This window comes from Tamandua tetradactyla, chromosome 5 (assembly GCF_023851605.1).
Source record: "Tamandua tetradactyla isolate mTamTet1 chromosome 5, mTamTet1.pri, whole genome shotgun sequence".
NCBI lineage: Eukaryota > Metazoa > Chordata > Mammalia > Pilosa > Myrmecophagidae > Tamandua > Tamandua tetradactyla.
The window spans coordinates 33,631,639-33,646,423 of record NC_135331.1 but is presented as its reverse complement, the minus strand read 5'-3'; the positions used below and the strand labels follow the sequence as shown (position 1 = coordinate 33,646,423).

The 14,785-nt window shown below is 43.2% G+C and overlaps 1 protein-coding gene and 1 long non-coding RNA gene across 4 annotated transcripts in view; one reads left to right on the top strand and one right to left on the bottom strand.

Moving 5' to 3' along the window:
* AP1B1 (adaptor related protein complex 1 subunit beta 1) overlaps positions 1-2,349 on the bottom strand; it is a 57,102-nt gene extending 54,753 nt beyond the window's left edge. For both annotated transcript variants that reach the window (XM_077160633.1, XM_077160634.1), the window contains exon 1: positions 2,198-2,349. The gene's annotated coding sequence lies outside the window, so the exon portion shown is untranslated. The remainder of the gene's footprint in view (positions 1-2,197) is intronic.
* A 54-nt stretch (positions 2,350-2,403) lies between these two features.
* Positions 2,404-6,118, top strand: LOC143682345 (uncharacterized). Of its 2 annotated transcripts, XR_013175085.1 has the most exons (4): positions 2,405-2,507; positions 2,602-2,848; positions 5,135-5,274; positions 5,409-6,118. It is a non-coding gene; the product is annotated as an uncharacterized LOC143682345 (long non-coding RNA). The 2 variants fall into 2 exon arrangements; XR_013175086.1 differs by lacking the exon at positions 2,602-2,848 and having other exon boundaries at positions 2,404-2,507.
* Positions 6,119-14,785: the final 8,667 nt, after the last annotated feature.

Below are 14,785 nucleotides of genomic sequence, written 5' to 3'. Positions count from 1 at the left end.
GTGAGCAATCAAGACATGCAAGAGTTCCAAAAGCTTATTTAGGTGACTAGAAAAAGATGAAAGTCCAAGCCTCGAGTCAGCAGGACAAACAGACTGGATTTGTTCTGAAATACTTTTAGAAAGTAAAATGAGAAGGGTCCAAGAAATCCCAAGTACATAAAGGTTTCTATTTATAGAAGAAGTAGTGCTCCACAACCCAGCCTTCCTCAGGCACAGGTCCCCCAGTGGGCATCAGGTGGTCATGGGTCAATCCCCACCACAATAGCAGGTTCTGCGCTGGGTACGCGACATAAGTTTCCTCATTTACCCCCACAACCACCAGCATGTGTGGGGAGGGTGGTCAGTATTATCTTAAAGTTGCAGTAAAGGAGGACCAACCTGAATAAGTTGTCTAGGTCACACTACCATTAGCTGCTGAGCTGGGGTCAGGACTCAGGGCTGACTGATGCAGAGAGTCAGAGAGTGCTCTTTCCATTATACCTCTGAGCACCTCTGAGTTCCTTAGAATGAAGCCTAGACTCGACCCCCCACTCAACAGATCTCCAAGCAACCTCTGAGAAACCTGGTTCTTTGACAAGTAGTGAAGCTGCTTCTCATGATAGATTCTAAGAGGTCGGAGGAGCTCAGTGGGCTCAACTTAGGGCAGAGCTCTGAGCTCTGCTCATGTTCCTACCATCTGTGACACGCTGCTTCATCTCATAGCCTCCTTTGAAAGGATAGGGATAAGGTGACAATATTAAGTTTCTTTGAATTCAACGGAACTAGGAAAACATAAGTTAAAAAAAAAAGTGGGAAGGGAGAACACTACAGTAATATTTATATCTCAGTTTTCTTCAGAAGAATATGGAAATCCTCACAGGTTCATTAAGGCTTATAATACCCAGGAGTGGGTAGAGAGGGAGCAGTACCTTGTGCTGTTATCAGGGAAACTAAGTCAGAACCAGAGCAAGTGAAAGTCTTTCAATGAATAAATGCTCACACTCACAAAGTCTAATCCTCTGGTCACCAAACCACTTCAGCACCTCCTCAGGGAAGCCATGAAGCCAGAACATTTTTCAAGGAAGCACAGACCCTTTCCTTGAGTGCATTCTTCCAGATCTTAGGGCCAAAAGATCCTCTGTGGATCACCTGGTTTCTCTCTGTTTCAAAAGGAATGCAGTTCAACCACTCTCAAGAGAGGTTCCAGATACTCCTAAATGAGCTTCATGAAGTCTGTTTGGAGGCTCACAGATCCTAATAGTCAGGAAAAGCTTTCAGTCTTGCACTAAAACTTATAGCAACAGCCTGCAGGAATTGTTTCGTTCTAAAAGAAAATGAATCACGGGCAGGGGCATAAATGACCTCTATGAGATGAGACAAGAAGCAACAGGCTACATTTTTAAGTAGACCCAAACAAATATAGTGGCAGCTACACATATTAAATAGCCCCTAATTCCAAATCATGTTCCAGCCTCTCCTTGGTCTCTGCATTTTGCAGGTCTCTGAAAGCTTGGGCAGGAATCCTGGCTCTGCCTGTAATACCCGACTGACCTTACCTTCGCGTTCTGTGCCTCAGTTTCCTCACCCACGAAACAGGAATAATAACAGTAGCTATTCACAAGTTGCTGTGAGGCTTAAATGTGGCCTTGTAAGGGAAGAGTTTAGCACAGCGCCTGGTACAAAGTAGGGGCCCAAAAACCAGTGGTGACCCACTGTCAATGTTTTTAGAATTATTACAGGTGTGTCTCCGTTCAATGAACTTGTGCATGAAGCTCCATCTGGCAGACCCAGCCCAAAACTACCCTTGGAGCGGGCAGCACAGGGTCGTTTCTTGTCCTTTTACTTATTTATTTTTCTTTTCAATCCTTGGCAAGAAGATAAGGCCCTAAGCGATAAGGGGGCCTCAAGATGGCCATGGGGGTGAGTGAAAAGGGGGAAAACCAGAGCTCCAGTTCGTCGCAGGCCTGAGTCTGAGGCCCTCTCCCGGGCGGAGGAACTGCGAGCCCGGGCAGCCGGAGTGCGGGCGGGCGGGCGGCCAAGGCAACGCGAATGAATGAACCCGCAGCCCTTTCACCTCCTTGGGGCCGGGAACACGGCTCTCGCCCCTCTTAGCGCCTCGTCCTCTCCGTGACCTCTGACCCTGCAAACCCCTCACCTCAGACCCCCCGATTCCCCGCCCCATTTCCTCTCCTGCCCCGCCAGTCTCCCGATTCCTCACCCGCGGGGCTGACCGGCTCCGGGCGCCACGGTTCCGCTTAGTTCAGCAGCAAAACGTCCGCGGCCTCCTCCACCGACTTCGCCAGCGCGTCCGTGCAGCCGGCCGCTCCAAGTCCCTAGGCTGTCACCTGCTTGGCGGAAGTGAGCTGCCCGCGTGCGAGCACTTCCGGCTGACGCACGACCCGGGGGCGGGGTCAAAGGTGCAACCCCGGCAGAGGGTGGTGCCAGTGGGGCGGGGCGAGGAAAGGAGCGGAGCCGACCCGAGTTAACCTCTCCGCAGCCGGGCTCCACTCCTCCACGTTCTTCCGCAGGTTAACGAGCCTGCTAACCGGTAAACAATATTGATGCGAGTGAGCCGGAAAAAGGTCGTAGAAAGTTTGTCTATCTCCTCTTTGTCTGTTACAGATGGGGAAACTGAGGCCCGGAATGGGCCAAGGCTTTGCCCAAGGTACCTCAATTTATGAACAGAAAATCCAAAACTAGCGCTTCAGGGCGCTTCAGGGCTGCACTTTGGGAATTCCACCTTTAAGGGGAAAAATCAGATCCTGCAAGGAGCTTGGATCCCACAGAACTTCATAACATCCCATCGCCCCTTTTGCTGGCTCAACCGGGACCTCAACTACTATAGCTAGCCACCTCATCCCTGATCCAGGTGCTATTAAATTTCTCCTCCTTCTAGACCATTTCTAAGCATCCCATTAAAAATTATTTAATCGCTCTTTTAAAATGTTTTATTCAGCAAATAATATTTGCATTGAAGAAAGGTAAAAATAAATTTTAAAAAAATCTGTAATCCTGCGGTCCTGAGATAATTACTTTTAACATCTTGGTGAATATCCTTCCATCCTTCAAATATCATTTCATATTTTTAACTCACCAAGATATTGATAACGACTTCCCATAACAATATATACATTTCTACATGGTGCTTTTCAACACACACATAGCATTCCATTGCATGGTATTACTGTTCTTGCAAATAATCCCCTAATGTTGTGCACTTAGGTTGTTACCAGTCTTTTAATATTTAAAAAAAAAATGTTAAGAAGTTTACATAGCCAAATCTTTCATCTAATCTAGATATTGTTAGTACTTTAATACTTAATATTTTTTACACCTTTTATCAGCTTCAATTCTTTTTTTTAACTTTTAATTCTGAAATAATTATAGACTTACAAGGAAGTTGCTAAAATAATACACAGAGTCCAGTACACCCTTCACCCAGCTTCCCCTGGCTTCCCCCAATTGTGACATCTTATGTATCCATAGTATAATATCAAAACCAGGAAATTGACACTGGTACAATATTAAGTAGACTATGATCTAATTCAGTTTTCAGGTCCTTTTCTGAAGTAGACAGGAAATAAATAAAATATGTGTACATATACATTCCATGGTCTATGTACTATGCACAGATGTCTGGAGAAACTACCTTTACCTGATGTGGAAGGTAAAGTTCCCTTTACCTTTCCCAGGACCGGGGAATCAAGGTCCCGGATTCCCCTCCATATTGAGAGCAATCAATACACATAGCAATCTACATGACATGCACAGACATAACGGTCATCAGGCCTCCTCGGGGGGGGGGGGGGGGGGGAAAGAATGTACAAATGATATTGTAAACAAGGCATTGAAAGTCCCCTCCCCTGCTCACTGCTGATAACAAACCTCCAAACCCCTGTGTCACAAGACCCTGCTGAAACTTTTTTGTCACACCCTGTGAAATTTCTTTGTCCTTGCATTCCCTGCCCCTCTTGTGGAATGCTAACCTTCATTTTCCAGTGGGTCACCACTTTGGAAGATCTGTTTATAAATCCTAATAAAATTCATATCTAACTCCATGCCAGCCATACCCTTTGTTCTTTGGGCTGCCCCGACCCAGACCCTCCAAGAGCTAGCTGGGTTGGAACATCTGATGATAAATATTGACAAATGCCATCCGCCTCACTGGAAAATAAAATTTCACTGGGAATGTAAAATGGAAAGAAAAGACTTAGCCAACAGAACAATCCAACAAGCCTAGGTACCAACCTGGAAAGCTTGTATAAAAGTGCAAGTTAGTGGTAGAAGCAGTCAGAGCTATAAGATTTCCAAGGAGACAAGGGGTCTCCTCCTTGGAGGAGGGTTGCTCAGGAAGAGCTTCCTGGGAAGGGCGGTACTTGTGGCAGGCCTTGCCAAATGAGAACGGAGTTCCATGGCTGAAGCGGAAGGAGAGGGGACTCCAGGGAGAAGGACAGCGGAGAGACAGGAAAGCCACAAAGGCCCTTTAATGCAATAGAGCCAGGTGCCCGAGTCCTTCAGAAAATATTTCCTGATCCCCTGCTCCGAGCCATCCCTAGGCTGGGTGCTGGATGGACAGACAGGTGACGCAACAGCCTTGCCCTCATGGAGCCTACATTCTGTCTGAGGAGGGTGACAAAGCAGCATCTCATTTTCTCCTTATATCTGCCCCATGAGATAAAGCCTGTTCTTAGCTCCATTTTATCTGTGGGGGAACTGGAACTCCAAGAGTGTAAATCAAATAGCAGGTAAGTGGCAGAGCTGAGGGCCTGGTCCTAGAGCCCCAGGAGATATGCTCTCATAAGTCCCATTCGTTCATTTACTCAAATATATTGGTCACTTCTATCTGAGCCAGCCACACTGGGGATACAGCAGTGAGCAAGATGAGGCACAACCCCCCTTGTTGGGGCTCACTGTTGTGTGCAGTACAAAGACAATTAAAGAAGCAATTATAACACAGTGATTGGTGGAAGGGCTGGGCATGCACCATAAGACTTGGGCGTTAAGGTTTGTCTTCTGAATAGTCAGAGAAGACTTCTCGGAGGAGGAGACATCTAGCCTGAACCATGAAAGATGAGGACATGACAACTAATAATAGTTACCAGGAACCAGGCACTGTGCTAGGCTCTTCTATGTTTTAACTACTGAATTTTGTTAGTAATTCCAGGTTCCATGACTGTCCCCATGTAAAGATGAGAAAACAGAGGCCATGGGGCCAGTGGGACTCCACCTGGCTCTGGGCAGAGCAAATTTCTCCTGCACTTCTCCATGGACCTGGGCCTCCTCTCCCATACCTTGGTAAGAGAGCTTACAAATAAATAAATATGAGGGAAACCAGCTCAATGCCAAAGGCTGGATAATTATACCTTGCTGGGGTGGAGGATGGAAGCTGGGATAGGGGGTGGGTTCTCACTCCCATTCCCTAAACCCAGCTGGAGACACGGCCTGAGTTGCCTACTCATCAAATGCTGACAGCTGCAGCCAGAACGGCCACACCTAGTGCACATGGGCCTACTCTTCCCCTGTGAGACCCCAGGAGGAGCCCTTGGCCCCAAGATGGATGATCACAAAGCCCACCTGGAGGAGAAAGTCAAATTTTCCCAACAAAAACACCATTACTAACAATGACATCGCCTTCTGGCTGGAGGAGGGAGCTTATAAATGTTTCTCCAAGTGCTTTGCATTTTCCAACCTGCTCTATTGAGCTGGCTGACGTGGGGCAGGGCTGTCCACCTCTTTGGGCCTCAGTTTCTCCTCCCTGAGAATCTGCACCCACTATGGGCCTTTGACATCCAACACTTTGTGTAATGCTCACTGGCCTCATAAGTGGCCCATTTTGCAAATGAAGATGTTGAGCTCCTGAGAAGTTAAGAGACTTTCCTAGCAGCAGTGGTTAGAGTTGGAAGTCAAAGCCAGGGCTGGTGACTGCAGGGCCCATGCTCCTCCCTGCCCCCACCCTTACCTACCCAGTGAGGTTTCATTCAATCAGAGAAAGGATGGAATTCTTGTGCTGTTGTCAAATGACCCAGAATCTGCCACTGGTGCTATGTGACCTTCAGCAATTTTTGACCAACAGTAGCTCAGAGCATGTCCTTCCCATCACAAACTCCCAGCCCCACCTAGGCCACAGCCCCACACACCCACATCAGGTGCATAATAAATATATGTTGCACAAATTAAGTGTTGTTTCCTTCTGTGCCCACTAGAGGGTAGACAGGTGCCATGAAGACGCTACAACACACACACACCCTGTAATGATGATGCAGGCTCTAGAATCTTCCTATGTGATCATTATTCCTCTACTTTAATTTGTTTGCTTGCTGCCTGCTGTTTGTTGTTTTTTATCCTATAATTTCCTAAAATCTACCTCAAATCTTTTTTTAGAATGAGGCAAAAGGTGACTTTGTCCACAGCCTCACTAACATCCTCAGCCCCCCACCTGCTGAGGGCAAGGCAGCACAGCTCCCAGGGCACAGAGACCTCCAGGGACCCCTCCTCTGCCCCTGTCTTTCTCTGCCACAAATGCTCATTATACCCACCCTTGGCCTTCCTAGGTGCAAAATGCTGCCCACTCCTTGGCTCTGCCACTGTGGCTGTCTCTAAGAGTTCTGCTCTCTCAGGTTCACCTAGGCTGAGCCATCCTTCATGGGTTCAGTTAAAAAGGCCTGGGCTCTAATCGTGCTCCTTGGTATTTACCCAAATGAGTTGAAAACTCATGTCCCCATAAAAACCTGCACAGTGAATATAGCAGCTTTATTGCCAAAAATTGGAAGCAACCAAGATGTCCTTCGACAGGTGAATGCATAAACAAATTGTGTGGCACATCCATACAAGGGAGTAATTTTCAGCGATAAAAAGAAATGAGCTGAGCGGTCCACGGTGGCTCAAAGGTAGAGTTCTCGCCTGCCAAGCTGGAAAGCCGGGTTCAATTCCCGGTGCCTGCCCGTGCAAAAAAAAAAAAAAAAAAAAAAAAGGAAATGAGCTATCAAGCTAGGAAAAGATAGGGAGTAACCTGAAATGCACCATGCTAAGCAAAAGAAGCCAATCTGAAAAGGCTACCTACTATATGATTGCAACTATAGGACATTCTGGAAGAGGCAAAACTATAGAGACAGTAAAAAGATCAGTGATTACCAGGAGTTCAAGGGGGATAAGCAGATGGAGGCTGAGGCATTTTTAGGGCCATGAAACCACTCTGCATGATACCATATGGGGGATACATACATCATGTATTTGTCAAAACCCATAGAGTTGAACAACAGAGGGAGTGAACCCTGATGCAAGCTATGAACTATGGTTAATATTGACATGACAATATTGGTTCATCAATGGTAAAAATGTACAACACTGATGTAAGATATGAATAAGAGGAGAAAACTGGGGTGGGGGGTTTGAGAGAGAAGGGGAAGAAATCTGAGGGGGGGTTGTGAGGCAGGAACTTTCTGTAGTTTCTGCACAATTTTTCTGTAAACCTAGAATTGACCTAAAAGATAAGTTCTGTTAAAATTCTAAAGAAGGAAAAAGCCCAGGCTCTGAACCCCATCGGGGCTCATATTCCTAGCTGTGGCACCTCAGTTTCCACTCTGGAAAATGGAAAAGAAGGAAAATTGTGCCTTCTTGCAAGTTTGTTATGAAGTTTAAATTATAGGAGTAATGTACAATGCCCAGCACTAATTAAGTCCCTCAGCAATACAAGTGAACTCCTATTTGTATTAATATTAGTTCAGCTCAGCCACTTTGTGGCTATGTGACCATGAGCACATTACTTAGCCTCTCTGAACTTCATGAAGATGGAATAAATAGCTACTTTATACAGATGTAGAAAGGATTAAACTAGATAATGTAGGTGGAGTTCTTAAAGCAACACCTAGTAAGCACTAAATAAATAGTGCTGATTGAGATTAGGAAAGGCTATAAATTTGGATACAAAGAAAATTTCAATAAACTCTAATTTAGTAGAAATCACTCATACGTCATTCATTGATCACAATCAAATGCTCTAGAGATCAATAATAAAACCTACCCAGGTGCATGGGTTCATAAGTAGAATTCTCACCTGATATGTGGGAGACCCAGGTTCAATTCCTAGCCCATGCATGCCCTCAAAATAAAAAAATAATAATAAAACCTGAAAACTGACTCAATACCTGGCAAATAAAATGCCCGCTCTTAAATACTTCTTGAGATTTCTGGGTAAGGTGTGAATTCAAGCATTTAGTCCCACTCCTTTTTTTTTTTTTTAAGTTTGAAAGGATTATGAAAACCAGAAAAGTCATGCCTTAATCCTAATCCAGTCATATGGAAGCAATGGTTTCTTTTAATTCCTATTCAGTAATATAGGTTGGAATATTTTGATATGATTGTCTCCATGGAAATGTGACACACCCAGTTGTGGGTATTAATTAGAGGGAGATGTGATTCCACCCATTCCTCATGGGTCTTGATCAGTTTAATGGAATCCTTTAAAGAAGGAAGCACTTGGAGAAAGCTTTAGAATGAGAACAGCCAGAGCCCATGCAACCAGAGACCTATGGAAGTAGAGAAGGACTATGCCCCCAGGGAGAGCTTCATGAAACAAGAAACCTGGAGAGAATGGTAGCAGACCTCGCCGTGTTCACCACGTGCCTTTCCAGTTAAGAGAGAGACCTTGAACTTCATTGGCCTTCCTTGAGTGAAGGAAACCTCTTCTTGGTGCCTTAATTTGGACATTTGCATAGAATTGCATTAATTTGGATATTTTCTTGGCTTTAGAACTATAAACTAGCAACTTATTAAATTCCCCCTTTTAAAAGTCGTTCTGTTTCTGATATATTGCATTCTGGCAGCTAGGAAGCTAGAACACAAGTTAAAATAGGAAATGCGGTACCCAAAATATAAATTTTGCACCAAATAATCATCTCTCCCTTTGGTCTCACACAGAAATTGAAGCTCTAAAATATGGACCATATCATCCTTTACTCTGTATTCTGATTTACTTTTGTGCTATCCTGATCAGCTTCATTCGTATCTATAGTCAAAGTCTGAGCACTTTTTCAACTTCTTCATCAGTTCCTGTATGGGGTACTGCTGACTTTCATAGCTTTAGAGCGCTACATCTGAGTCTCAGGTGTCATATAAATACACAAAGTTCTGGGAATGACCAGGTTATAAACAAAGAGCTCAGTACCTCAGAATTTAGAAATAATACTTCCAACTCCTGAATACATGTGACTCTGTAAGTGCTTACAATCTAAGACCCTGTACAATAGGCCCCAACATGATAGGCCGTGTTCTCAACTTCAGTTCACTGAGTTTTTATAGTACAGTTACTGCATATGATTGAGGCATGATAACATTTGTCTTTTTGTTCCTGACATTTCATTCAACATACAGTCCTTAAGATTCATGCACCGATTTGCATGTGTCACAGCTTCATTCCTTCTTGCAGCTGTTCAGTAGTCCAGTGTATGTAAACACCACGGTTGTCCCTTCCATTCCTCAATGCTTGTACCCTTAGGCCATTTCCATCCATTGTGGATCACAAACATTACCACCAAGAACACCAGTGTGCAAATGTCCATTCGTGTCTCCACACTCAGTTCCGCCAGGTAAACACTATGCAATGGGTTTCAGGATCATATTAGCCCCACTCCTTTTTAAAATGTCATTAAAACAACAGTAAAGGGATTTCTTTTTAAAAGGCAGAGATCTACAAGGACAATGAGAATAAAAAAGGGGATGATAGTGATAACACTTTAGAAGCTGGGAAGCAGATGGCTACTGATATAGGTGAATCCTAAACCACAAAGAGAGAAGTCCAGGAGCAGCTCAGCGTATACTGCCAAACTCCAAAGATTCAGGAACTGTAGCGCTGGAAACTACTGGAAGTGGGGCTGAAGAATGGACTAACTATGGATTGATGGGAAGTCAGAGAAGCAGTTAGAACCCCCTAAAGCCTTGCCCAAATCTTGACCCCCAGGCAACTATCCCCTTCACTCCAGCAGGAAAGTAGAGGTTCACTCTAAGAAGAGGGGGAGCAGGGGGCCCCTGGGCCTGGGGACACCAGGCATAATGGAGGGCAAGTTCCTAGAGACACAAGGAAGGATATAGGGCCCCCACCCCCTGCAGTTAGGACCTCTGTGAATAGCCCACCCCATGTCCAGAGCCCCTAATCAGGTGTAGGAAACATCCAAGGTCAGCAGGGATTTGAGAAACGTGAAAGTTAGAGGCCAACATGACAAACAGACTTGGAGGTAAAATCTAGACTATTTGCTGCATATATAGAGACCATGCTGAAAGGAAACTTAAGGAACCGATAACATTGATCACTCTGGGAAGGAAGCTGGTTGCTGAAGGACAGGAAAGGGACACTTCACTGTACTTCCTTTTGAACCTGTAGAATAATTTTAAAAAATTCCTATTTCAAAATAGACTTACAGAGAAGTTACAAAAATAGTACAGAGTGTCCATATACCCAGCTTCCTCTATTATAATTATCTTCTTTAACATACAGTATAAATGATCAAAACCGGAATCAAAACCATGGATGCAATTCTATTAACTAAACTACAGGCACTTTTCATACTTTTCCAGTTTTCCATCTAATGTCCTTTTTCCATTTCAGGACAGAATCCTGAATCCCACCATACATTTAGTTGTCACGTCTCCTAAAAATGCATTCCTATCAATGACAGTTTTGTAACTGGAAATTAAGATTTAACAAGTAATTATGATAACTGAATCATTATATAGATGTCCTTTTCTTATTTTCTCATATATTGTAGAATAGTGAAAAGGAAATACCTGAAATTACTGAAACCAACTGAATTGCAAATAGTAAAAACCTTCTGACTGGCCTGTCTTGTACCCCCTTATTCTGTTTTGCAACTTTAGAGTCTTACAGTCACAGACAATGCTCTCATTTAATGAAGGAACGTGAGTCAGCCCAGAACTAGCCTCTGGCTACAGAGTTTATACTTGTTATGGTAACAGTTATCCTAGTTTAGCTCTACTCTGTTCCTTTACATTAGTAAATTGTAGTCCTTTGTATTTGTTATTGTAATTGTAATGTTAATGTAACTCCATCTCCCCTTGTTTAAAGCCATAAAACCTCTAAACTCCTAAACTGGGAAGGAGATGGATTTTAGGCCAATAGGCATATCTGTTCCCCTTACTTCCCATTGCAATATTTTTTTTCTCCCTTTGAAACCCCAGTGTCATGAATTGGCTGTTATGCACATCGGGCAGAGACACCTAATGTCTTTCTGACCTTGACACTTTTGAAAATAACTGGTCAATTATTTTTGTAGAATATCCCTCAATTTGGGTTTGTCTGACGTGTTCTCATGATTATACTGAGGTCATACTTTTTTTTTTTTTTTTGGAGCATGGTCTGGCAATAGAATTGGGTCTCCCAAGTGGGGGTGAGAATTCTACCATTGACTGACCCATGCACACAAGATCGTGCATTTTTGACAATATCTACATCTGCCCATTGGAATTCTCCTATAAAGAAGAGCTGTCCCTTCTCCCCATTAATTTATTTCTTTGATTATTTCTTTATAACCATATGAACTCAGAAATATTTTACTCTATAAACTGTAATCCAAGTCTATCACCGTTTATTTGTTACATTTTGACTATTGGTGCCAGCAATTGGAAGGTCCTTCAGGTGGGCTTCTGTGATGGATTGAATCAGGTACCCCGGTCTGGACGCATTCTTGGTCTTAGTCCACATTCAGGTGGGTGTGGGCCCTTTATAAAGAAGAGCTCTTCAAGGTGCTACTTCAGTTGAAGTGGGGCCCCACTGAAACAGGTTGGGCTTTCATCCGGATTGCTGGAGTCCTGCATAAGTAGAATGAAAGTCAGACAGAGAGAGAAGCCACAGGGACCAGCTGGAAGCCAGAAGTCAATGGAACCTCGAGGAGAAATGAGAAGACTTTGCCACGTGTTGGAAAAGCCAAGGAACCCCAAAGATTGTCAGCCCAGGAGGAAGCAAGCCTTCTAGCCCCTGAAACCCTGAGCCAATACATTCCTGTGGTTAAAACAACCCATCGTATGGCATTTGTTTTAGCAGCCCGGAGGCTAATACACTACAACAGGTTCTGTGTCATTTCAACAAGCTCCTTTTTTTAATTTGTGATCAACCTGGAAAATGCTCTAGAAGTCTCTCTCTCTCCCCAATTTTTAATTGTAATAATATATACAATTCAAAATTTCCCATTTTAACCACTTTCAAGCATACAAATCAGTAGTATTAATTGCATTCACACTATTGTGCTCCTATTGTTACCAGACAAAGGCAGTGGACTTTTTACCCAGTGTGCCCAATGACCAATTCCTGAGACACCTGGGTTTCAAAAAGAGAAAGAGTTTATTGCTAGGTGTGAAGCAGGAGAACAGATGATGCCCTATTGGCCCAAAATTCTTTCTCTCCAAACTGCAGTAATTCCGATAGTTTTATAGTATCAAAAGATGGGCAGGTTTTAGGCTAACGAGCACAATGGCTCCAGATGATGCAATTAGAGGTGAGCTAATTAGTGAGGATGTGCAGATTGATTACATGCTTCGTCACAGAACATATGTAAGAAAATGGCAACTTTAGTATAATCATAGGCATGATTTTAATATTTTAATGAGGTGTAGGTGACTTATAGGTTAAAAGTCTAAGCTACTGTGCATGTCAGATGGGCCCATTTTGGTTAGATGCAGCTTGGGTTATCAAGATAACTTTGGAGGGCGGGCCATGGTGGCTCAGCAGGCAAGGATGCTTGTCTGCTATGCCAGAGGACCCGGGTTCGGTTCCCGGTGCCTGCCCATGTAAAAAAAAAAAAAAAAAAAGAAAGAAAGAAAGAAAGAAAAGATAACTTTGGAATTGGGGTGGGTTAGTTCTGGTCTGACCCAAAACCCTACATTAATAAACATTAGGTTATGTAGGTAGTGGAGAAGCTTAGACTACCTACAGGCATGCCTCAGAGTCCCATCTGGAGGACACCTGTTGTTGCTCAGATGTGGCCTCACTCGCTCTAAACTCAACTCTGCAAGTGAAATAATTGCCCTCCCCACTACGGGGGACATGACATCCAGGGGTGAGAGTCTCCCTGGCAACATGGGAGATGACTCCCAAGGATGAATCCAGATCTGGCACCGTGGGATCAACAATGCCATCCTGATCAAAAGGGGGAAAAGAAGTGTAACTAATAAAGTATCAGTGGTAGAGAGATGCTACTTTAGAGGTTGCTCTTATACAAGCTTCAGTTAGACCTTGCTATCTATCATAACCTGCCAACCTCCAACCAGGACCAGTCGAGCCAATACTAAAGAACACCTAGGGCAATATATAAGACTCCACAAGGGTTCCAAGCACTAGAGTAACTTTCCAGAAACCTGCAACCTCCAGATGGGCCCCTGGTCCAGATAAGTCCTGAAATCTAGCCCAACCTTTCCAGAACATCAGAGAGTTTCATCTCCCTACCCCATACTAGTGACACATCCTTTCAGTACAAAAAATTTAGAATTGCCTTAGCCCAAACACCCCTAAAGAAAGGGATGGAAAGATCAAAGGTGATGGTGGGATTATGCAGAGAAGATAAGATTTAATAAATGAATATGAATGCTGAATCATTAAATTGATACATCTTTTAGTCTCCAGTATTGTAGAACAGCTAGAAGTAAAAACCTGAAATTGTAAAATTATAACCCATGTCAAACTCTGAAATACATTCTACACTAATTGTGGTGCTGTGCTTTGAAATGTACAGCTTTTTTGTACTTATGTTATTTTTCACAAAAAAGAAGGAAAAATGTCGTTTGTGATGATAAAAAATATTTATTTTCATCATCACAATATAGGAGACTTGTCTATCCTCCTATATTCTGGAGCAGCTAGAAGGGAAAATCCAGGAGGATGGTATGGTGGCCCATGACAAACTCTGGGATCTGTCCTGTAACCACTTGTTGAAGAGTGCTTTGAAAGCTATTGCTTTTTTTATTTCTTTGCTTTGTATATATGTTATATAATACAATTTAAAAAAGGTAAAACAAATATAATAAACTAAACATTAGGGGCTGTTTTTACTGATCACGAGACTCCAAAGTAAAAAAACTGGATAAAATGGGAACAAGTGACAGTCAGTCACAAAGTTTTTAAAAACACAAGGGTCACTTCTCCTCTCTACATGGGACATGACTCCCAGGGGTGTGGACCTTCCTGGCAACGTGGGACAGAAATCCTAGAATGAGCTGGAACTTAGCATTAAGGGATTGAGAAAATTTTCTCAACCAAAACGGGGAAGAGCAAAATGAGACAAAATAAAGTTTCAGTGGCTGAGAAATTCCAGAGTCAAGTGGTTATTCTGGAGGTTATTCTTACGCATTAAATAGAGATCACCTATTTAGTTAAGGTGTAATGGAGAGGCTGAAAATGTGGAGTTGTGCTCTGGTGGCAATGCTTCTTGAAGATAATTGTATGATGATATGGCTGTCGCAGTGTGACTGTGTGGTTGTGAGAGCCTTGTGTCTGATGCTCCTTTTGTCTACCTTATCGATAGACAAGTAAAACATATGGATTAAAAATAAATAAATAATAGGGGGAACAAATGTTCAAATAAATTTAGTAGACTGAAAAGCTGGTGATCAGTGAAGGGGAAGGGGAAGGGGTATGGTATGTATGAATTTTTTTCTGTTTTCTTTTTATTGCTTTTTCTGAAGAAATGATCGTGATGATGAATAAACAACTATGTGATGACAGTGTGAGTTATTGATTATATAACAAGAACGGAATGATCGTATGATAATGTGTTTGTATGTGGTCATGCACCATAAATAAAAA